At 47.9% G+C, this 23,747-nt stretch overlaps 1 protein-coding gene and 1 pseudogene across 3 annotated transcripts in view; both read left to right on the top strand.

Annotated features, from left to right (window-relative positions):
* LOC113612776 (neurotrimin) overlaps positions 1–23,747 on the top strand; it is a 933,717-nt gene that overhangs the window by 5,525 nt on the left and 904,445 nt on the right. The window lies entirely within an intron of this gene.
* LOC113612830 (uncharacterized) lies at positions 8,915–9,033 on the top strand (annotated as a pseudogene).

The raw sequence follows: 23,747 nt of genomic DNA, 5'->3' as shown, positions 1-23,747 counted from the left end.
TCCCTTTCATTTTCCCTTCTCCTCCGTGGGAAACATAATTGATCAGCTGACAGATCTGGGTCAACCTGGCAGGGGTTGCTCCGCCTTGCACAGGCTTGCCTAGGAGAGGAGGGGAGTCTGTCCTCCCAGGTCACCAGGAGCCCAGATGACGCGGTGCAATGATAGTGGGGGGACCAAAGAACCAGTGGCGAGTTCACGCCCCGTAAGTGTGGCTGGGACCCCACTGACAGCAGCGTCCTCAGCTGTTGTGTGTCCCCGACACTCCAGTGTTCCACGTCCCTTTTCCCTTTGCCTCTTTCCTGCTTCTGTTTAGTTTCTACGCCCTGCTTGTTCCCGTGTCCTCGTTCTTCTTTCTGCTTGCCTCCCTACCTTTTCTCCTCTTTCCAAAACCAAGACAGGAGATCTCAGAATCTCCCCGACTTAAGTCATATTAGAGAAATGGCCTTTTGTTTACTTGCAAGAAGAAAAACAGAAACTCTGCCAGAAGAGCTCTGTAAGTCATTTGCAAACCGCAAAACAAACCAACGACGATTCACATTTTCATTGCTGAGAAAAAAGTATTTCAAGAGAGACTGTCAAGCTGAGAAACCAAATATTGGAAAACACGTTCTTCAGCTCTGTTACTAAGGACATCTTAGGTTACTAAATTTGATTTCTTTCTTTCTTTCTTTTTTGGCTTCTCGAAGAGTATTGTCCTTTACAGCAATAAAAGAATGTTCAAAAGATGGACTGGTTTTGGCTTCAATTGCTCATTCAAATTCACTCTTCAGAGGCGCCTCCTTTGCTTCTCCTTGGTGGTGGTGTCACCAAACTCTAATCCAACACAGACTAGATCTAGTTGTTTATTTGTCCGTTGGTTCAATCACCTGGCAAGTGTTTATTGAGTTCCTGTTATGTTTCCTGCATTGTCGTAGGTGCTGGGAATATATCAGTGATCAAAGCAACTAAAGACAGAGTATGGGGACTTCCCTGGTGGTCCAGTGGTTAAGACTTCACCTTCCAATACAGGGGGTGCGAGTTTGATCCTTGTTTGGGGAGCTAAGATTCTACATGCCTCGTGGCCGAAAAACCAAAACATAAAACGGAAGCCATATGGTAACAAATTCAATAAAAGACTTTAATAATGGTCCACATCAAAAATAATCTTAAAAAAAAAAAGAGTACAGTCTCCCAGATTTGATTTCATTTGCCATTCTTTATAATCACATTGGGAAGAACCAACAGGACCAGAAGCAAGGGGGGCACGTGGCGTGTCTTGGCCTCCTGCACAGTTGCTTGTGCAAATTATGATGGGTGGGAAGAACGCAGCAACCCTGGTTGCTTGTTTTTAGATGGGGAGTACTGGGGGAGGAGGCTCCACCTGGCTCTGGGTCCATCACGTAACAGCTGCTGCCTCTGCTACGCCACCTTGACTCCTGCCGCGAGGGGCTCAGGGATGTGTGATGCTCCCTCAGTTAGCACAAGGATGGCGAAACCTGGCGTGAGGTAGCTGGCTTTGCGACTATTGGCTCTTGTCATTCGAGTTATTCGTTGGTTCTTGGCACTGCTGCCATTCTGTCCAGTGGCCTGTGCAGCACGTTTGTGCCCTGCCTTCTGCATAGAACTAGATGGTCAAAGGGGGCAAGGGGGGCAACTTACACAGGGCAGGGCAGGGTTTGCTGAGGCAGCTGGTCGGGGTGAGGCAAATGCAGTTCAGGGGACTCTGAGGGATTCAAATTTCAAGGTAGACTTAAGATGACCTCCCTTCTGAGAACCTATTTTGTTTTTTGCTAACCACTCATCACACCCTAATTTAGGGTTCCTGGAATAGCAGACATGCGTCGTCATTTATTTGTTCTCCTCTGATACTCCAGCTGTGGTTGGGACACAAGTCTTCTTTCAGTTGTCAACTTGTGTGTTCAGCCTCATGTACCCAAAGGGAATCGAGCTTTTCTTCCGCCCACATTGTGTGCTGTGGCTGCCCTGTGGGTGCTTTAGGAACATTGCTTACCCCACTGCTTCCATCTGCATTTCCATAGTGCTGGTGACTCTTCTTAGCTCTTCCCCTGTAGGAGAACAGGTAAGTATCTTTCTCACGGATCCATGGTTCTTCCAAGTCAAGCAACCTGGAGCAATTGTACCTCTTCTGACCCTGTCTCAGATGTTAGAAGGTCCTCAGTGGGTAGGTGCAATGTGTCTTTATTTGCAATATTCCCATTTTCTAAGCCAGTGGTCTTCAAATTTGTTCTACCATAGAATCACCTGAGGAGCTTTATAAAAGTGTCCATGTCTGGACCCCATCCTGGAACAATTACACCACAATCTCTTTGTGAGCTGTCTGGTTATTTTTCAGAGCTCCCTAAGGGGTTCCAATCTGTGGCCAGGTTTGAAAACCATACCTCTCGAGTCATCCGAAAATGTTCTCCAACCTGGAATAAGACATAGCCACTCCATGAGCCTCAGTTGCTTCATCTCTAAAATAAAGCAGTTGGACTAAAAGATTTTCAAGTTTCATTTCAAGTCTCACATTTTGCAATTCCGCAAATCGTCTTTTTGAGTCTAGTCCTTGAAAGGTAGTGGTGCTAGAAGAAAATATTCAGAAGCAGCCTCTGTTTGTAGGAAGCTAAGAATATGAACACAGTCACAGACGGACGACCAAAGCCGGAACGTGCGAGTGGTGTGTGTGCACACAAACACCACACACTGTATCATACATACTGTCCCACATACCCGTACACGCACGCGCTTCTTCATCAAGAAGGCATCCTTCAGGTGGGAAGAAAGGATGAACGAGTCACGGCATTTCAGGTAGGGGGACTCAGGAAGGATAACAACCGACCCTATAGGAGAAATTCAGGGGCTTTGGGATGTGTGAATATGGGTCAGGAATGAATGTGCTAGAGGCGGATTTAGAGCGAGCTAAGGGATGGTGAGCCTTGGCAGAAACTCCATTCATAAGTGTGAAGCTTTGCATTTCTCTCTCCTGGCCTCCGCTCCCGCTCGCTCCCCAGGAACTGGCTACAGCAGCCTGCTGCTTCCATGGCGCTCCTTCGCACAGGCAACAAAGGCTCCGTGCTCAGAACCCCAATGGCAACTTGGCAGCGACTGTGTTAGGCAGAGTGATGCTGGCCCTCCCCTCCAAGCCAGGTCAGATCCTGCAGTGCAGGCAGGAGTGAAAGCTTGCCTGTTCGGATGGAGTCAGCAGGTGTAGGAGGCGCCGGGGGAGCAGAGCTCTCATGCAAATTTGTACCAAGTGCAGTCACTGGGTAACTCACAAAGTGTTCACGCTGCTGTGTCAGGCAAGCCAGAGTCGCAGGCAGCCGAGCCCAGAGGAACATTCAAGATGGTTTAGTTCAATCCCTCTCTTGGAGCTCTAACACCCCAAAAGTGCAGCTGCAGTGGTCCCCTAACTTCTGTCTCCAGTATGGGGGGAACTTGCATCTCTCCAGAGAGCTATTGCATCTGACCGTTCAGGAAGACGGGGAGACAAAGGAGAAGCTGTCTTCTTATCGATTCCAGCCATTTGCTCGAGGTCTGGAGAGAACACACAACATAGTGGCTGGGTCGCCTGGGTCCAGACCTGGGCTGTGCCACTTCCTGGTCTGAAGCCTTTGGCGGTTTAATCAACTTCTGTGGGTGATTCAGTTTCCTCTTGTATAAAACGGAGCTACTTCTGAGTCTTACCTCTAAGGCTGGTATGAGGATTAAATAAGTTACTGCGGATAAAGCGCTTGGCACATAGTAAGCTCTCAATAAATACCACCTAATAGTATCATGATTGCTGCTAACACTACTACCCATGGGACAAGGCTGATTTTTCTTCCACGTGACTTTCCTTCAAATATTTGAAAACAGGATTCCCTCCCCTTCTCCCTTAGTTAAATATTCCAGGCTTTTCTCCTATTTTCTGTGCGACCATTCACAGATAGGGTGCTGGTGGCCCTTTCCTGAAGTTATGCCGGCTACTTTATGTTCTTTTTAAGGTAAATCTCCTCCCAGTGTGCTCTGAGTAGCCCTGAATGTTACAGGACATGGCCTCTCCTGATTCCAGATTAGGATACAATGAAGGCTCAGCTCTTTGGAAAGGCATGGCCCAGGGGCGCCAGCCTCTCCCCTAACCCTACTCCCGTTCCGTGGATTCCTAGGGGTTTTCTGAGGTTTCCGCCTCCTAGTACGCGTGCTCTGCTGAGGGCCGCCCTGTCCACCTGGAAAACGCTTGTTATGACTCACGGCAAGACTCCAGGCTCAGCGTCCCTTTGAAGCCCCTCCTTCTCTCGTTTCTGCCTCCACTGCTCTGGCACCTCCTTCCGGCCTTCGTGTCTGCTGACATCTGCGTGGCTACCTGCTGACACCTCTGTCTCCCCTCACTGGACCGTGAGCTCCTGGAGGCCCGGGACTGCCTTGTATATCTGCACACTCAGCACAGTACTTGACACACAGGCGACCAGTGCTTATGGATAGGACAAAAGGGGAGAGAGGGAGAGAGAAAGACGCCCTTAGGTTTATGAGTAGCCATAGAACCCTGTCGACTCAGGGTGAGCTGTAATTAACCCTTCTTCCTCCTATGCCTGTGTTGTACTATGCACACGGCAACCTGGCCTCGAAACTTACCCTTTCTGAAGTCTTTATTAGATTCAACTCATACCTTCCTCCGACAAGATCTTTTTTGGACCCTGAATATGTAATCCCACACATCAGTAATCCCTCCTGGTTATAACCAGATGTAAACCAGATGTTATAGGCGTCCAGGGAGCGGGAGATGAGCTCACTCTTTTTGGCTAAACTCACCCAAGCGCAGGAAATGGGACCTCCAGTGGTCAGCGGGTCAGAAGTGTGGAGGAAGGGGCTGCTCTCTGAACCACTTTGGCGTCAGAGGGGGCACCAGGGGCCAGGGAAGGGTGCACCTGAGGAAAGAGGAGAGTGACTGGGTGGCTTTGTTTATCTGGGGAAGGCAAAGTGGACGAGTGCTTCTTACCTGCTTCTTCAAACCTACTCTGCCTCTTTCTTCACCATCCATCCCCCCCAGGGCATTTGACTGTCCTCTAAACAGCCAGAGGACACCTGGCCCAAACATGAAAAGATTGACAACCTTTTTTCTCAATGCAATTGGTGATGCACAGACACCTGCAGATAGATAAACCATTTTGCCCAGTCTGAAAGCAAATAAGAATAATTATTCTATATTTCTTCTTCCTTTTCCCGTAAACCTTCTGAGTAGAAGGATCGGAATGTCTTATCACCACTTTTTCATTACTTTCTTGCACTGCGGAAGCCTTGTCCAAGGCTGGAATAGTTTAATCATCAAACCCAGAAGCGTTTTCGGACTTCTAGAGTTGCGGGAGGCACCTTGGAATTAACCCGATCTCCCGCCCAAGACAACCATCCCACCTGAATGATGTTCGCTAATTCCTGTTGACCAACTCCAGGATTTCCAGGGAGCAGACGCTCACTGTCAGAGTCGTGGTCCCAGTTCCGGCTGTCTATCCAAATCGCCTGTGGAGATTGTCATAAGCAGAGGCCCAGGTTCAACTCACAAAAATTCTCATTAAATGGATCAGAATGGGGCAAGATCACCTCTGCTTTGAAACACCTATGACTCTACAGTGCAGATACAGTGGAGATCAACTGACACTAGCCTCCCTTTGTATAGTGGATAAACTCTGTGAGAAAATACTGTTCAGTATAAATTCTATCCTTCCTCTTATAAACAGGGCTCTAAATTTGCTCAGGGCAGCAAAGTGCCTGTTTATAATACGTACCTCTGAGATTTCCTTAGAGCCGAGGATGGTCATGCCGTGCAGGTCAGGCCAATGGGAAGTGAGCAGAAGTTTCCCGGGTGGGAGTTGGAGGGTTCTACTCAGGAAGGCTGTGCTTTGTGAACCTTACCACCCCCCTCCCCCAGACTTTTCTTGACTTAGAGCCTGGCGTACTACCCGGGGGTCCAGGAACCAACTTGCAAACAGGAGGACAAAATGGCATTAGAATGGCAAACACACCCAGAATGGTAAAACAGGAAGCTCTTAGGTTGAACTAAATGGACTTGTTGTTTTAGTAAATCAAAACCAGCTGAGTATGAACAATTTCACGTGGCTCAATCTAACAGAAGGACCCCAAGTTCAAGATAACATAGCAGTGATGCCAGCTCTGGAATACCTATGTCCACACTTATTATATATGGAAAAAAAATCCCCATATAATTAGGTTTCAATTACTTGCAGTTGAATACAATCCTGGAGAATCTATGTGGAGCAAAAATTTGCCTCTTCCTAACTTATGCCAGTTAGAGCCACTCAAAATACAAGTCATATTGTGCGATGCAGTTTCTTTCTAAGAGAAGACGATTATGGACCCAAGTTATCTTATCTTGACATTCTTAGTTCCTTCTCGTCTTTATCACGGGCATAACTTCTAGACCGCTAATCATCCTGATCACTATCTTCTAAAGTTGCTGCAGTTTGATAATGATCCACTAAGCGGCATTACCAGAGAGATGGTTGCTGATGTGGTCGGACCGGCAGGGTGTGGAGTGGGCTATTACCTACCACGGTGTGGACTTTACATCTAGGACCACTTTATTATTATATTCGTTTCTTTTCCTTTTCAGATATTCCACGCGATTGCTCATTGGCGTTGCACTCATTCCCCTGACTAAAATTATTCAAGACCTCTCCCCTACTTGCTTTTAAGTGCATGAAATTTCATTTCACGTGGGTCCATTATTTAAATCCATTGAGACTGTTTTTGTATTCTGATAAGCTGTCACCAGCAGCTTCGTGTCATCCCCAAGTGATATAGACTTGTCATGTCCACATCACCAAGGTGAATGATTTAAAAAAAAGCAAAATCATAGATTCAAGGGCACGGCCGAGTTCTTATTTACATTTATATCTCATCCACTCCAGAATGATTTATTCAGACCCTACTGTGCGCTGTCCATAAACCACGGGTCCTACTTCTTATACTCAGTGAAGTAAGACAATTCAATACAACATGCCATGTGCTGGGATAAAAGCAAGTCATGTTTGCTATGGCAGCATCTAGATCTCTGAGGTCAGAGAACTCTTCTAGAAGGAAGAGATGTTAAAGCTGAGACACAAAGGTGAAGAGATTCAGCCAGGTGAGAGGAGAGAAAAGTGTTACAATGAAAGGAAATGGCGTAGGCCAACACCTAGAGGAAGGAGAGCATGGTAGGAATTGAGGAATCCAGTATCCCATCTGGCTAGATTGAATGTGTTTGTATAGTTTGTGGGGATAAAGCAGGGGTGGATGGGCAGGTTGTAGGTAGAAAGACAAGGGGTGTAGGTAGAGAAGTAGTCACAGGTCAGACCTTGAATGGCTTTATGGTTCCTGTTAAAGAGTGTATTCTGAGGGAAGAAAGGGTGTGGAAAGGCTGTATGCCCGACAGCAGCGTGATTAGCTTTGCAGTTTTAATCGTTAAATAACATTATTTGGGTTACTTAAAAATGTTAAAATGTTCCTCTCGTTGCAGTGGGGGAGTGAATTAGAAGGGGACAAGAGTAGAGGGTATGGCAGCCAATCAGGCATGAGTTAACCAGGTGAGAATACGTGGCAGAGATGTAGAGACACGGGTATCCAAGGGTCCTGGACTTAGAGGGTGTGACCTGGAGATGGAGAGCAAAAACAATGGTGTGTGAGAAAGGGAGATGGAAGAGGACTTCCAGTATCCGGGTAAATGGGACACAGACAGGTTTTAGGGGAGTGGTCATGAATGCAATTTGGGTCATGATGGTTTTATTTGTGTACACAGAGCACTGCACTGTGAAGTTAGCTGGACGGGTGTGGAACCCTGGGAGGTTATCTGAGCTTGAACAAAGATGGTCTTCGACGCAGACACAGTTAATTACCCAGGAAGACAGTAGAGAGGAGGTGAAGAGAAACGGGGCAGACAACTAGGATTTAAGGATTGGGAAGGGATGCGATCTTGGGAAAACGATTGACGAGAAGTGGCCAAAACATGGGAGAAAAACCAGGAGAGGATGATGGCATCGGGGTCAGAGGATGTGTGTTTGGGGAAGGCAGGAGTGTTAGCCTAATCCAGTGCTGCTGAGGATTAAGTAAGGTCCGACTTAGGGATGAGAATATCTTCTATCCTCTTGGGAGAACAGTCCTGTGGGCTGGAGCCATAATGTGAGGATAAAGTGGGGTGAGAATAAAAATGTGGATAATTATTTCAAATTTTTTTAAAGAGAGAGAAAGTAGGGAGACCAAGGGTGGGCTGCAGTTGGAGAGAAGGTTGTTACCTTTGTAAGATGGGGAAGCCGGCTCTGAATGTGTGTGGTAGGCGCTGCTAAAGGGGGGCATGAAGGGAGGTACAGGAGGTGCCTGACTGGGTGAGGGCCCTCGGGGAATGTAAGGGGTGGGGTGGGAGCAAATCTTGAGCACAGGCAGAAAAATGTCCCCCTTAAAGCAAGGGGACAGACCAGTATCGCTAGCATTTAAAGAAGGAACCACGTATCTGGAAATACCCATTACCATTGGATTCAGCCACAAATGACAACAATACACAGTGAGAGTTGTTTAAAGAAGATAGGAGTTTATCTCTCTGGTTACAAAAACATTCCACTGTGTTCCTGGCTGGAGTTCCTGAGGGACTCCCTCCTGTCTGTGGTTTGGATCCATTGTACATGGTCTAAGTTGGCAGCATCCTTGGGCCAGGCCGTGAGATGAAAGAGAAGAAACAGAAGAAGGGGCAGACGCACATGTGGACTGCATCCCAAAGAAGCTCCCTCCCTGGAAGCCCTCACAGGACACCCTTCCTCACACGCCCTGGGCCAGAACTTGGTCACACGGCCACACTGAGATGCAGGAGAGGGTGAAAAAGGTACCATCCACTTTGGATGACCACATGCCCAGACAAATTCAGGGGCCTACAACCATGGAAGAAGGGGGCTGTGAATATTAAGAGGCAGTTCGCCTGTTGTATGAAAGGGGGGAGGTTAAACTTCCCTCGACAAGGATGCGAGAGGTCCTCAGCCTAAACAAGAAACACATGGTTAAGGCATCACCACTCTGTGATGTCACCCAGGGTTTTCCACATCTCTAGTCATTAGGGAAATGCAAATCAAAACCATAATTTGATACTACTTTATGCCTATTAGGATGGTTATTAGTTTTTAAAAATGGTGATGGTACAGAGAAACTGAATTAGGACCCTTGTGCACTGCTGGTGGGAAGGTAAAGCGGTACATCCACTGTGGAAAACAGTTCTTAATGCCTCAAAAAATTAAAAATGGAATTACCATATGATCTAGCAATTCCACTTCTAGGTATATACCCCCAAAAGTCGAAAGCAGAGACTCAAACAGACATTTACACCCCAATGGTCATAGCAGCGTTATTCACAATAGCCCCAAATAGAAGCAAATCAAGTGCCCATCCATGGAGGAACGGATCAACAAAATGTGGTCTGTACATACAGCCAAGTACCATCCAGCCTTAAGGAAATGAGTGAATAAAATCCTGACACAGGCTATAACAAGGAAGGACCTTGAAGCCACTGTGCTAAGTGAAATGTCAGACACCAAAGGACAAATAGTGTATGATACAACTTCTATGAGGTACTTAGAATAGGCAAATTCATAGAGACAGAAAATAGAATAGAAGTTACCAGGAGCAGGGGATGGGGAGTTATTATTTCATGGGTATAGAGTTTCTGTTTGGCATGATGAGAGATTTGGGGAGATAAATTTGATGGCTGTACAACGTTGTGAATGTTCTTAATGCCACTGAATTGTGTGCTTAAAAGCGGTTAAAATGGTAACTTTTATGTTATGTGTATTTTACCACAATAAAGAAAAATGGAAAAAAGAGAAAGCTAGCTGTCTTTGGCACTGTGTGGATGCAGGCAGAGTTTTAAGCTTCGCGACGGAAGCTGAAGAAGTTTATGTTTGATAGTTTTTATTTTCTCTGCGTGTAATTCGGGGAAGGTCTGTGTCTGCATGCATGTGTCTCCAGGTTCCCGTGTGTGCCTATAGCTCTGGAAAAGCTGGCTTTTCCAGGAAGCAGAAAAGGACTGAACCTAGTTGTTTACGTAGTAATGGAGAGCACTGGCCAGCAAATCAGAGGGATTCCACGTAGTAGTAATCACTCCTTTCCTCACAACATTCTGTTTTCTCTGGATTTTAAAATGATTGTTATCATTATTTTTTATTGAAGTGTGGTGGCTGATGTGCAATATTATGTGTTACAGGCGTACAACAGAGCGATTCATAATTTTTAATGGTTATACTCCATTTATAGTTATTAGAAAATATTGGCTATATTCCTCTTTTCTCTGGATTTGTAAGATACGATATGACCTACCCCCAACTTATTTCCATCTCTTGCCCCACCATGTAGGAGATGGAGAGACCTTCTCCCAGACATGGTCAGAGCTCATCTCCAACTCAGTTCTCAAATTAATTAACTCTGCAAGGAATTACACAGGTAGAGTTTTACATTGCCAGTTTACAGAACCTATCTGTGTAAAATATATTTCTTGATTTCCACATCGATCAGAATATCCTTTTCTCATCCCAGTTCCATCATTAACTCTAACTTTAGAAATCGAGGGGTTTTTTTCTTTTTCCTGAAGGCTTTATTTTCCTCATCTGTAAAATGGGATATTTAAACTTCCTTAGAATGTAGTTTTCACGTTTACTTGAATTATCCTGGGAAACTTGTCACTCAATTCATACTGGAAAAGTAAAGCCAAGGATCTTAGGAGGTTTCTGAACAGTGTGTTAGTGTCTCTCCCTCCCCACGAGGGCATCTGCACCCCCTCCCCTCCCCTCCCCCCTCGCACTCCCACAGTCACTCACAGCTCACTTCCATTCTGTCTCTGAACCGTCCCTGCGTCTCCACTGTCGGCTCAGGCTGACATCATTGTCTGTGGACTAACGCTGTGTCTGAATGGGTCTCCTGCTACCAGTTTGCATCCCAGTTCAGCCCTTCCTCCATCTTGTCCATCATTAATTATCTTGCTACAAAAGCAAATTTTCCCACTTCAGTCCCTTGCTAAGAATCTCCACTAGCCCACAGGGCTCTCAAGATAAAGCCGGAGTTCCTCAACTTGGCAGGGTCCTTCCCTATCCTGCCCTATCCTGCCCCAGCCTCGGTCCTGCTCTGTCTCCCAGAGGCCTCCTCATACTGCTCTCCAGCCCCACTGACCTGGACATTGACCTGGACACTGACCCCAATGCTGACCCTGGACACTGACCCAGAAACTGACTATAGACACTGACAGGACACTGATCCCCTTTCACCTCTCCGTGACCTTGCAGAGCTGCTCTCTGCCGGGTGTGTCCTTCCTGCAGGGTCAGCACCGTGCAACCCTGCACACACTTGTTTCAGCGTTGAGAGGGACGGACAGAAGGGGGCCAGGAAGAGAATTTAAAAAGCTGAAAAAGGAGAACAACAGCGTTTGGGGACCTGCTTTAACCCACTGATTCTACCCTTAGAGGATCCCTCCCAGAGGTTTCCTTGTTAGGAGTCGGCCTTGGAGTCCAGGGCTTCCATCCAGTCTGATCTGAGCAAAGTCCCTGAACCAGAAAGTCTGGGACTTTCTAAAAGGCAGCTCCCTGCGTCTCAAGAAGCCTTTCTGGAGGGCAAGTCACCCTATCGAGAACCGCTCACGTGAAGCAGTCATGCAGCACAGGTGAGGAGCTCTGATTGGAAGGGCCGCCCCTCAGGGCTCTGTGGGCCACATGGGAGGGGTCTCGGTTTCTCTGGAATATTCCCACCTTAGGAAAGAACCACCGGACAAAGCAAGCTTTGTGGTATGGAAGCTATGGAAATACGCAGACGACGTAAGTAAATGCAAATTCCCTTTTGCTCGGGTTGCCAGAGTTAGTAAATAAAAATCCAGGATGCCCAACCCATTTAAATTCCAGATAAACAACGCGTAACTTTTAATTATGCATAGTACATACTTATATTAAAAATTATTTGCTGTTTATCTGAAATTCAGGTCGAACTGGGCATCTTATTTTTGTTCTGTCTTTATCTGGCACCCTGGTTTTGGTCCATACACGTTCGGTACCTAAGGAAAATAGCCCGATCAGAATTTGGAGACTAAACAGTGAAAGTAAGTTTTCACAGTTTATTTTCTTTTTAATGGGGAGGTACATGGTTTGGCAGGAAAAAAAAAGGACGGCTGCTCTTCCTGGCTCATTGGATTATTTGTAAAATCTCCATTTGGGAGAGAAAGAGAAGTAGAGAGTCAGAGAGAGAAACAGATGGTGGTTGAAAATGGCCCATGTTCCAGAAAGTTCCTCCCCTCTGTTGAGAAAACTGAGCACCTACTATGGTCCACGCCCTGGATTCACACCCCCGACAACAGAAATGAGGGGCAGCTTCAGGGAGACTGCGTCCCCTCCCCTGCAGGCTGCACCTCCTGACAGCTTTTCTACAGCCACTCCCCACCCCCTTACCTGTCCCAGGTGGCAGGATGCTACCTCAGAGGGCGGGGCTGCGGTTCAAAGACTGGGGGATGAGTGACAGGCATCCTAACGGGATGCAGCTGAGGGAGCCGCTTGCTGACAGAACAATTTGCTGGTGCCCAGAATATCCGCCCAGCTCGGCGAAGCGGAAGCCCGGGCGTCAGGAGAAATTTCAGGATTTTATCATTCGCCGGGGCGAATTTTCTGGGAGCCGCACACTTCCCACGGCACTTTTCTAGACCTGCAGCCTTGACACACTACGCATAGAGGCTTCCAGAGCCCCAGGAATAACAGGCAAAAGTATTCCCTTTTTCTCCCTCTTGATCCACTGGTGTTTATGTAAATGACGGAAAAAGCAGTTTTCGGCTTGTTTCCGAAGCTTAAAGGCTTCGGGAGAAGCCTGTTATTGAAAAATCAGAAACTGCAAAGCAACTTCTTAAACAATGAATTAGCAGCTCAAGGAGCGCTTGTAAGGCCGAGCGCTCGGTAACTGGCTGCCTTGCAAATAGGAACTCCCCCGGGGTTCAGTCATCAAACACGTGGCAACAGGCTGTCTGTTTCAACACAGTGAGTAATCAAAGGAGATCTGCAGTTAATCCAAATATAACAGAGAAGTATCCGGGGGAAGGCCAGGAAGAGGAGAAACTAGAAGAAAGGTGAGGGGCGGACCAGCGCCTTCCGACCTGGAGTTCCACGTGTCACTGGAACAACTTTGGGGGCCAGGAGGGCTGACCCACCAGAGCCCTTGAGGCACCAGCTACCCAGAGGCTTGGCTCTGCATGGACGCAAACCAGACAGTGAATCCGGCACCTGCCTCTTCTGCTTGACCAGCGAGGTAAATTTTGGGAGGGAGTGAACTTGCGTTTGCTGATTTGCTTGACAATTCTGAGTCCCAGACCAGTTTGAGGGGCGAGGGTCAGTCAGGTGGGGATGGACTTGTTACATCTGGAGGTGCTGGTTTGGTGGTGGTTCCACATCGTCCTTCAGGGGACAGTTCCCAGTGTACGGCCACCAGGGTGCTTCTCAGAGTGTGGTCAGCACCTCCTGGGAACTTCTCAGAAATGGCGGCTCGGAGGCCCTACCCCCACCCCCCCACACCTGTAAACACTCAGAAACTCTGAAGAGAGGCCCAGCAGCGTGCGGATGAAGAGGCCCTTCAGGTGATGCCGATCTCTGCCGTTGCTCTAGTTTGAGAACCACTGGCTAGTGTGATCACCTGGATGTCCCAGGTTCTTCTGCAGGCTTGCCTGGGAGTGAAGCCCTGGCCAGTTCCAGATCCTGGAGCAATTCTGGGCCGACCACACCCTGTCCTGGTCCCCTCACAGGGCTTTGGGGCTGTGGGGAAAGAAACTGAACCTTTATTAAACATATCCTAGCCCTCAGTACCAGGCGCTGGTAAATGTTTTATGTGTGATATTTTATTTAATCCTTTCTACAATTTGTGAGCCGGGTGTTGCAGGTAGGATTTTATTGCTGACAAAATTGTGGCTCAGAAAAGTCAGCTCGCCAGGGTCCAGACGTTTCCGGAGCCTATGCTCTTTTCACTGAACCCTACAGCACCTCTGACCCATGTGTCATCTGCCCACAGAACCGCCTTGGGTGCCACCTACACAAAGCTCATGCCAGCCTGGCAGGGCCGGCTCTCCCTTCCGCCCTCCCCCACCCAGCCGGTTCCTTGCCTCATGTTAATTTCCCACCTGAGTACTGAGCACTTTATAAATAGCAAATCTAAAATGAATTTTCTACCAGCGATCATTAGCTCCCATGACATCCATTAAACATTCTCGCAAGCAGAGTGAAGTGACAAAAGGGATTGATTTTTACAGTATGCTTAATAGGGGAAAGAAAGAAAGGTGTTGACAAGTCCTTTTTTTTTTTCTGTCCTGATATCACGAGGAATTTGCAATCAGTCAAATGACTTTTATCTGCAGAAAAGAAGGCTAGGTTTGGGGGCGAGAGGAGAGAGGGTGGAGGGTAGCAGCATCCCAGCTCAGCCCATTCCTGCATCCGTGACAGGTAAACATGCAGTTAGTTAGCTAGTGCCAACCACCAAGATGAATATGTCAGATTTAATGTTTCAAAATATATAGGGTCCAAGCCGGGGAGGGCGCGGGGCCTGGCGGGGGCTGGGAGCGAGTGGGGAGAGGGAAAATCAGCCATCTTCTGCTGAAACTATTGCAAGAATAAATGTGTTGATGCAATAGCTGGAGTTGGAGAAGGCTGGCATATGAGGCACTGTAGCTGAAAATTCAACTTTGATTTCAATTTTCATATTTGTCAGCAATAATTAGATTCACGAAATGTTTTGCCACTGTTCTAAAATACTAATAAGTAGGGGCCTTTGTAGTGTGGTTAATGGAGTCTTTTTTTCCTAGTGGGCTAGAAAAATTCCATTAAGGCGAAAAGTCATACTGTATTACAGCACTTCAACATCATGGACCCGGCTGCTGCAGTAACGCCATCCGAGACCGGAGCCCTCTATTTGAACCAGAGCCCTTGGCTGGGAAGGGCCTTGAGGCTTCATACGCCTCAGCTGTCCATCATTTTCGACCTGCGCAGACCTCCGTGGGTCACGGGGGAAGCCAGCCAGCCAGAGACAAAAAGAGAAGCAAATGCAGTAAGGCGGCGGCGTCGAAAGGATGAGCCTTTATAAGCATCGCCTCCTGGAGCAGGTAGAAGAGAGGACAGGAGTAGAGGGTGGGCAGGGGGACAACTGTCCCTGGCTGGGAAGTGTGGCTCCCGCCCGGGGAGAGGAAATCCGTTCTCTGTCCATCTTCAGACTGGACTCCCTCCTTGTGGTTTAATGCTGCAGCCCCACCAGTTCAGAACCTACGTACCTGTGTGTCCCTCTCCTCCCAGGCCCCGTTCTGCTCAGCACAGGCTGGATTCTCTGGGCACGGGGTTTGGTTAAAAGGTTCGAGGTCTAAGATTTCTGAGTGACTTTTCCCTGGGATGTCTCAACCTCTCTCTGATGTCCCAGGAAACTCCCTGCAGGAAGGATGTTTTGGGGGGAAATGTCTGCCGCTGCCTGGGTAAGAGTGTAATCCCCACATTCTCCAGAGAGTCTGACAGAGACGGAGGGTGGGGGACTGCAGCATCCTAGCCTCCGTTGTCCCCATCTCAGCACCACTCCCTTGCCATCACGCTGGGCCCACTCAGATGGCTGGCATCTCTCTGGGACCCCTGGGCAGACTGCTGCTGCAGAGACAGCGGCCTCTTACCGGGTCTCTCGGAATCCAGTGAACTCAAGGACTCCGCTGTGATGCTCTTTAACTCTCCTCCCCCAAGTTCTGAAGAGAAGCCCCCAGCTGTCCGTCCTAAGGCCTCCACCTCCACAGCAACAGAAGAAAGCAAGGCCAGTGGACGTGTGTGTTCTCCTCCACCGGCTCCCACACTCCCCCTCGCGAGACACTATGCTTTGCTCGGCCCAGGAGTGGAGTGACTTGGGGCTGACGCACCTGAGCCGTGAGTGGGAGATGGACGGAGGACTGTGTGCATGGCAGGGACCCGACCAGCACAGCAGCTCCGCCTGGATAAAGCACAGCTTGCTGGAGCCTCTCATGGTGAAGGTAGGGTACATCCGTCTCGCGAATGCAGGGTCCCCCTCGCCGTCACCCTACCGGGATCCTGCTTTCCTGGGCCTTTGGCCCTGTGCGTGTCTCTCGTGAACATTGAACAGGAGCCTGGGCTCCTTCCCCAAAGCTCACACACCTTCCTTGGCCCAGGCCTCTCCCCGGTCCCCTCCGCCGCCGCCTTGCTTCTCCCCAATGGCACGTGCTGGATCTTATCCCTGGGCAGCACTTCAAGATGAAAGGAGGAAGGGGTATTAACATCCACCAGTGATACACGTGGCAATTGGGAGAGGCTTTTGTTGTGTCATTTCCTACTTCCTTCAGACTATTAAGCAAACAAAAGTGCTTGTGGAATGAGAAATGTAAATGGCCCATGCAAGCCGATTAATCCTAGATGTACAATTCCATTAATAAGGCCGCTTTTTAATAGGCGGCTCTGGCGGCAGCAGCAGCGGGCAGGCTAGGAATTGATGTATTCTCTGTAATTGTATTGCAACTAATAGGATGTGAAGAAAATGGTACCAGAGAAGCAGGTCTTTCAACACCGTTTTCCAATCAGCTGAAATAATGACTTGCAGGGGAAAGCCTTGAAAAGTACCAACACGCAAAATATAACATCATCCAGGACTACCCATTATTCCAAATACTAGTTTAGGGTGCGTTCTTTCTTTCCTTCTGCTGACCTCTCTCCGTCTCCCTGTCTCTTCCACCACGGGTAATAACCTAAACCCAGGTCCCTGGCAGGTAGAGCTCCAGGGAGACCTGCCCGTCCATGGCCCCAGCTCTCCCTGACGCAGGGATGCAGGGCAGGCTGGCTGGCTGAGACTGCTGTGCCAGCAGACTTGGGGGTCACGGTGGGGAGGGAGAGAGGCAGGGTGCTGCGTAAGGGAGAAGACCCTAGAAGGGACCCAGTGCTGGTTCTTAGACTAGTTAGTTGAGGAACTTTGGACCAGCCCCTTCACCCCTCTGGGTTCCCTTCCGGCTCCAAAATGCAGGGAATCTGAGTGCGTTTTCAGAGAGCAGGCTAGGAGGAAGCTGGCCTCCCAGCGTTCCAGGGAAGAGCAGAGCCGATGACCGTGCCCAGGACCTGAGTGCTCGTGGCCCGGAGGCTCTGCGGGGCCCAGGTGTCTGCACTTGACGTGGCTTCTCCACAGGGCCCCGCCGTGCATTCTCGTCACGGATAGACTTGTTCATTACTCCTTCCTTCACGCTCTCATTCCACCAATATTGACGGGGCGCCTCTGATGCGCCGCAGGCTCTGCTCTAGGTTCTGATCAGGCAGCGGTGAGAAAAGTGGACCAAAACCCACCCCTGTCCTCACAGCACGTGTGGAGTCAGCAAGGCTTTCGCTGAGCGCTCGCCGCGGGCTGCAGCAGGCCTGGGCCTCCTTGCTGCTGAGGCCACCCCAGGATCCCAGGACAGGAACCAGAGCTCCTGGCCTCTGCTGTCCCCGCCTTTGCTGTGGGCACAGTGGAGCCAGGGCCCGCCGCCAGCCCCTCGCCCCCCTGCCTGCCTCTGCAGGTCACCAGGTCTCTCTCCTGCCCATTTGTATGCGGACTCCGACCCTCGCTTGGTCGCAGGCTGGAGAGTAAATACAAAAAGAAAAGGCAAAGCACATTTCAGCTGAAATCCCCAAGGAGACTGATGTGATTGCCGTACAGAAATGGTGCCAATAAGGGCAGAAAGGAATATTGCTTTTATAGCTTTGGGGACATAAAACATTTAGGAAACGTGATTGACGGGCAGGGTCTAATTTATCATTTATCTCATTCCCTCTGCTCCCTGGCTGTCTTCTCCCAACACACGGGCGGACATGTTCAGGCAAACTTTTTCCCCTTTTTTCCGCTTTCCTCTCTTCCTCTCTCTCGGAGACTTGGATTTATCATCGTCTGTTAAGTGGGGGAACTCCTGTGGCTATTTATAATTAACGCGCAGAAACCTGCCAATCCATTTAATGACACTGGCAGGTCACGGCCCCCTTAGAGCTCTCCATTAATCATCATTAGAACAGCTCTGAGTTTTTACATTCTTTTTAAATGTTAATTCACCTCTGTAATGCTCCTTTTAGTTAAAACTGTAAAGAGGCAAGTGGCTGGTGCCTCGTGCTGGCCCGCTGGGGAAAGGCGTGGAGGAGTTGATAAAGCCGGGTTGGCTTCTTCCACGCTTTTGTCCTCCACCCCCTATCCCCAGCACCAGACGGCAACTCAGTTCGTTCTGTGGTTGCCTATATTTATCTGTAGCAAAAGTGCCCAGTGACTTAAAGTTCTGGGCAGATAAACACACTCTGATGTCTTTGGACTCCCGGGGCCAAGGCAGCAACCTCTGAGGAGTTGCTCACCCAGGGTCCTGACATGGTTTGGTAGCTCCTAAAAGTGACAGGGCACACAAGTGTCCAGAGGTAACTGGGGCTGAGAACTGCCCATGTGGCTTTTCCAACACTCACAAACACCCAGCACATGAGCCACTGAAAGGGGTCGCATCACAGGAAGAATCCTCTCTGTGTCACGAGAGTTCGCCACCCGCCTTTCTTTTGCCACTAATGGGCTCTGAGACTTTGGGCAAAACGTTTCACCTCCCTCCACGTCTACAAAACGGGGCCCATGTCTGTCATGCCTAACAAATGAGGTTAAATCCACAGGGAGTAAATAGAGTTGAAATTGTACTAAACTTTTAAAACTGTGGTATCGACACAAAGCATCAGGTCTTGCCCTTCCCCGCATCTCCGCACATGCATCTTGCCCTCTCACCCTGGGGTCATTCATACCCGCGTATGTGCTCTCAAACCTCCATAGCCATTCCATTTATGTCTTCTTTCTCAAGCCAGAAAAGTATATTTTAAATCATCAAAATCTCCGTAGCAGAAAGAATGTTAAGTTGGGAAGGACGGGAATCTAAATTTGAGTGTCCACTCTGTTACTTATTAACTGTGCAACTCTGAGCACCTTCACCTCTCTGAGCCTCAGGTCTCTTATCTTTGGGCTTCATGTTTATGAGGCCCCTTGACCTAGTAGAGCCTGTGATTTTCTTGCCAACCCCAAAGGGCCATGGCAGGGACTCAGGCCTAACAGGGACAAACTGGTCCCTTTGGCCGTCTGAGCTCTTAAATTCTCCTTGTCTTGTGAAGCAACATGGCCTAGAGTTTAGAACTCTAACAAAAGAAAATACAGGTAGATGAGGAGAATAGGAAGTGTATATTTAATTCATTTTTGACTCTGATTTCTCTTGATACCACGCACCTATGTGTGAGGCATTTGGAAGCTCAAACCATGGGCTTGACCTTATTTTCAAGGTTACCTCAAATCCAGAGGTTGAGCTGAGGTGACCCCTTAGGACCTGTGGGGTACCAGGCACCTGATCCTTTGTAATGCTTCTCCATAGTCGGTTCACCTCATTTCATGCATGAGTAGACGGAGGCTCAGAGAGGTGGTGTGGCAGTTCAAGGTTCATGTAGCTTGTACCTTGCAGCGTCACAGGTCAAACCCAGACCTCTTGAATTTAAGTCCAGCTTTTTTTCTGGTTTTCTGATATCGCTTCATCTTGTCTCCCTCCCCCCACCTTGCTGAATGATGATTAGGTGATACACCTTGGATGAAGTATAGACGTAATCTAGCAGCTGCTGCTGTACTGACATGCACTGTAACTAGTGACCTTTGATTTGGGCTAAAAACTTCCCTTCCTGGGTTCCTTCCTCGGTGTGCTTACATTCACGTGGGCGTTACGGTGTGGAAGTGAGCTTCCGTGGGGTCTTCTACAGGGAAGCCCCCCATGCTTCGTGTTCACCTCTGTGTGGTCCCAAGGCCCATCCATATAGGGACCGCCATGCCTCCCCTCCCCTCCACAAGCATCACTGACACTCCAGGAAGACACCAGTCCCCAGGCTGGGCTTTGGCCATCTGTTCTGCCCATCACTTGACAATGCAATAAAACCTGCTTGACAATCATGTCTGCACAAAGGGCAGAGAGGGCTGCACAGCAAAAAGCTGTGTAAAATTCCTTCCTGCAAAGGCTGCATCAAGAATACTCAGGCCAGAAAGAGCTCTAACAGCAAGCGGGGTATTGTGTCATCTCCCTCCTCCTCATTTCACTCCTTTGCTTTATTAATGGATTTGTGTCAGTTCCTACTTGGTACAAGTTAATAATAATAAGGCCTTATGGCGGTGCAATGCTGTACACATTTGAAAAGGCTTTCACAGATCTCTTGTCTCTTGAAATCTTCATGGCTGTAGTTGGATTTTAGAACTGAAGGCCTTAGAAAACACTGACCTCAGCTCTCTCAGCTGATTATTATTGATGTATTTAGTTTAAGTAATGTATCCTTATTAAATATAATTTGGACACATACAAAAATAGCTTTAAAAAGATTTAAAGTCACTCATGCACAATTACAGTTAATGTATTTTCTTCCCATTTTTCCCTTATTCTCTGCCATAGTTTTTATTATGTAGCTGTAATCATATCATTTATATCTCATTTTTTCTTTTAAGACTAGATCAGAGGCAATTTTCCATGTGGTTATTTAGTATTAGGGAACATGATTTTAATTGGTTTCATTACATTGTATCAAGTAGATGTACAGTACCATTACCCTATGCGTGGACACTTATGTTGCTCTAATTGGGGGCTGTTATAAATAATGTTCCAGCGAGCATCTCCACGAATATAGCCTTATTCCAGTTTTAGTATTGTTTCCTTAGACCAGATCACTAGAAATCCCACTGCCACCAATTCTCTTAATACCCTCAGGGAAACTGAGGCAGAGGGAGATGAAGTGAGTCCAGGTCCCATGGACTGTCAGAAGAGCAGCACTTAGGCCGCAAGTCAGGTCTTTTGCCTCCTGGTTTCACACTTTTTCCATTCAATGGCAGTCTTTAGAATTTCTAAATAAAAGGGCTTGAAAATGTCTTGGGTGTCCACAGAAAAGTAATTTTATTTTTAATATAAAATAAAATATTGTGGTTGAGAAAAAACACAATAAGAGTTCCCGTGAATTCTGAAGCGCTTGTGAACAATGTATATGGAATCAAGTGCAGCAGCATCCCTGGGTACTTGGAAATAACACAAGCCGTATATGCTGAGAAATATCTATTCCATCTGCTGACAGTGCTTGACGTACATGTGGATTCTGAATCCCTCTTAAACTCTTGTTGCCTCTTCACATCCCACCCCCAGCTAGGTCCGTTGTCCTTTAAAAAGAAGGCAACCATCCTGAGTCTTCTGCCAGGATATTCATTCCAAGCTAGAACCCATGGGAACCACAGTTACCTCCCTCTGGACCTGTCCTGCCCTCTTTAATTCAGGGGTAGCTGAGTTGTAGAAGAGAGACAGTGGCTATTCTGAATACTGAGAGTTGAAATAAGTTTTATGTAAAGATTTCAAGGCTTTGCAACCGGAAAGAATAGTCTCCAATAATAACAATGGTTTAAATGTACTGACTGCCTACTAGGTACTAGGTATGATCCTAATTGCCACGTATGCATTATTTTCGTTAGTTTTTACAGTGTTTCTGTGAAGAGGGTGCTACATTCATCATGATTTTTCCAGATGAGAAAACTGAAGTGGACAGCAGTTCGGTGCACACAGAAACTAGACATGGAGTGGGGCTTAAAGCCTCGGAAGCATGGCTGTCAGTCCCCTCCTCTCACCTGTGCAAACACAGCCTCCTTCACCCCGTGACTCCGCAACACTGAGAAGTGTGATGAGGCAGGTCGTGGTCCTTATGTGGTCAGCTCACTCAGAAGCCAGTGATGGGGTGAGGGAGAGTGTGACTCTTGGGACCGGCCCTGTTCTTTTTTTTTTCTTTTTATTTCAAGATACTTTATTTTTTAAACAGGTCACAACACTAAGCTTCTTGCCCATTCTGCCACTGCACAAGCTACAAACACTTGCTCAGCAGTTGAGGGGCACTCTTTTTTTTTTACATCTTTATTGGAGTATAATTGCTTTACAATGGTGTGTTAGTTTCGAGGGTCACTCTTTAGTAGCATGTTTGGAAAGTGAATAAAAATCCGTATAAAACAAATATTCCAATAGTTTCCATAGGAACACAGATACCTGTGACCCCATCGCCTAGTCTTCCACGTTGCTGCATCTGTGCCAGCAGTACTCACATAGACATCTCAAAACTAGCAGTAAGTAAGTGGTCCCCCCCCCCCCCCGCAAACCCTCAATTCAAGCTAAGCTCGCAGTTAACACCTACAAGAATGGCATCTACACATTACCATGAGCTGCTCACAGGCTGCTAGGTGATCTTCGTTCCCCTCTTCCAAGCACAGGACACAGGCACAGTGCCAACACCGTGCTCCCCTACTCTGGGTGGGAAGTCGTGGTTCTGGGTTTGTTGCGTCAGTTGCCATGTTGACCCTGACATCACTCAGTAGATCTGACCTTCCTCTTTACCGGCTGGCTCTCCAGAATCACAGAGACAACACTTCCTCCTGCGTAGACGTGGGTGGGTGGGTGTCCAGGCAGCAACCTCTTTTGACCTGAGCTCTGTGCTCTGCCTGATTAGGAAGGTCATAATTGATGATCATGGTTATGGCATTCGCGTGGACCACGAAAAATTGCCAACATTTAACCATTTTGATGTCCACTAACGTCATTTTCATGAGGCTTATCTTATTATATGTCTGGGCCTGATTGCCTTAGCACAGCTCAGCGTTGGTTGGTGGCATATTGCAGTGAAGGGGGGACGGTGGGCATATGGCTGCTGTACCCACCCCCAGCCAGCATAGGGAAGCTGCAAAGGGACCCTGCACAGCCTAGAGTCTTGTAGGATGAGGAAGCTATGGATAGATGATTAGGATGTCACGTGTCCCTTCTCTCCAGTGTCTCTTCACTGAGCAGCTGCAATTCAGGTTCTGCTCTTAGTAGCTTTCATGAGGACTCGTGTTGGGGTTCTGACCTCCTTTTGCTGAGAACCGTACTCCTTTTCTGAGATGTAAGGCACCAGAGGAGCACCCTCCAGAAGCATGATCTCTATCTCTGGACAGCACCTTGTTCTAAATTCCTGCAGCGCTGAGCAAAGCACGGGGTTTAGAACTAGACAGACCTTGGTTTGAGTCCTGATTCTGCCACCTGTTATGTGGCCTTGAGCAGTTTGTCTCTTCTCTCTTAGCTTGGGTTTTATCAACTACAGGCGATACCAATGATTAAGTTCTGGAATGTGTGTAAAATTGTCCATGCTTCATGGCCTTGGGGCACATTTTGCTCCCCTTTCTTTCTGAATATGGTGAACTGGGAGGATGCCAGGGAAGGAAGTCTGAGGTTATCTTTTCACAGAGAAACTCTGTGCTGAACCGGAAGTTGGCCCCAAAGTTCCAAGAAGCGCAGGTATGTTTGTGTGGACAGTGGACCACAGCATTCAAAATGTCACGTTTTAGAAAATCTAGGACATGTGTTCCTTATTATTTAATCTCTCTCCCTTGAGCTTGGAGTGAAACCAGTTTTCTGCCTCCTCACTCTGGGCCTAACCTTCTAAGTTTCTGGAGTCTGATACTCAGCCTCCTTAATAAACAGCCCCCTCGCCGCCCTGGAGGTAGGAAAACATGGAAAGAGTGAGGCATATATAGAGACAAACAGAAACTTAGAGAGAAGAAGACAGTGGAAGTGGCATGGAGAGAGAAGACAGTAGGTAGGTAGATAGATATTAAAACCCTTAAAATCCCAAAAGTCAATGATATTTGGTGATCAGAAAAACCTTTAATTAAAAACAAAATCCTATAGGCCTTCTAAAGTATCCCCACTGAACTCCCGGGGC

Source organism: Aethalodelphis obliquidens, unplaced genomic scaffold (assembly GCF_003676395.1).
Source record: "Aethalodelphis obliquidens isolate GAN/ISIS:26980383/991018 unplaced genomic scaffold, ASM367639v1 scaffold82, whole genome shotgun sequence".
In the NCBI taxonomy this organism is placed as follows: Eukaryota; Metazoa; Chordata; class Mammalia; order Artiodactyla; family Delphinidae; genus Aethalodelphis; species Aethalodelphis obliquidens.
The sequence above is the reverse complement of the archived record's forward strand: the minus strand, read 5'-3'. Positions and strand labels throughout refer to the sequence as shown.